A 1,172-nucleotide genomic window follows, 5' to 3' on the forward strand; every position below is an offset into this window, starting at 1 on the left:
GGTGCTGCCGCTGCCTCCTCAAAGACGCGGACCTGTGGTCCCCAGCCTCTCCTGGGAAACCTGCTCCCTGTTCCCTCCCTCCCGGAGCCCCGAGTGGGGCGGGAATGTGGGCAGTTGTGGGAGGCACAGAGGCTGCAGTTGGAGCTGCTCGGGGCTTTTTTTATCTGGCAGTTACTTCCTCCTTGTCTGAGCCGGGCTCGCCCTGGCGGTCTCCAGAAAGGCTAGCTCTCGGTTCTGGCTGGGGCTCCCTTCTGTTTGCGCTCCGGGTGACAGGAGCTGCAGTTGTACCTGTTAAGTTTGCGATCCGTCTTAGTAGCGGAATACGGCTGCTGGGTGGTGCTTTTTTGCTCCCTGCTCGGCTACTCCCCCAGCGTTGGGAGAGGTTTTGTTTTGAAACTATGTGTTGGGGTTTGGCCGCATTTGAATGTTCGTCTTGATGTATTTTGTGATGAAAGTTGTTCGGTAATAGAACTTAACCGGCATTCAAGACCATGATGTGTTATTTTTGTTAATGTGGCGGCAAAATTGTCTTTGAGTTTTAAAAAGCCTCTAGTTCCCCATTCCGATAGCTTCGCTGGTGAGATAAGACTGTGAAAAATGGGGGTGAGGGGGGACTCCTTTTGGAATATAATAATAGATCAGCAGGCAAAAGGTAAATTTTCTTGTTGAACTTGATCCTGCAGGTATTTTATTCACTAAAAATGTGAACGTATTTTTGTAAGATTTGGAAGAAATGGTTTCTGATGTTCATTTTTCTTCCTGTTGATAAAATGTTAGGTTGTCTTTTTCCAGATAAACAGGTTGGGTGTTTGGCTTGTGGCTGGCTTAGGCTTTGCTTCTGCTGCTTCAGTTCGCTTGCTTTGATCTTTCTCCATGCTGTATAAAAAAGGCTGCTAGGACATTTATGAGCCTTCAGGGGGGCGAATTTGTAAAAAGATACCAGGAATATAAGGGGGTAGGGATGATGATTAAGAGGGGGATTTGGAGCTACAAGCCTCTGCGCTTTCTTTAAAAGATGACTGGGATGAGGGAGAGGTGTCCCTCTCAGAATGGTAATTCACTACCCCCCTGGAGGCAAAACATACTTAAGATCCACCATTATATTCCTACTTTGACCTAAAGCCAGGTCTGCCCTCGCTTTTCAGTTGGAATTTCATTTTCTGGTTCTTCAA

The sequence above is a fragment of the Tupaia chinensis genome, unplaced genomic scaffold (assembly GCF_000334495.1).
Source record: "Tupaia chinensis unplaced genomic scaffold, TupChi_1.0 Scaffold147608_1, whole genome shotgun sequence".
Lineage (NCBI taxonomy): Eukaryota > Metazoa > Chordata > Mammalia > Scandentia > Tupaiidae > Tupaia > Tupaia belangeri.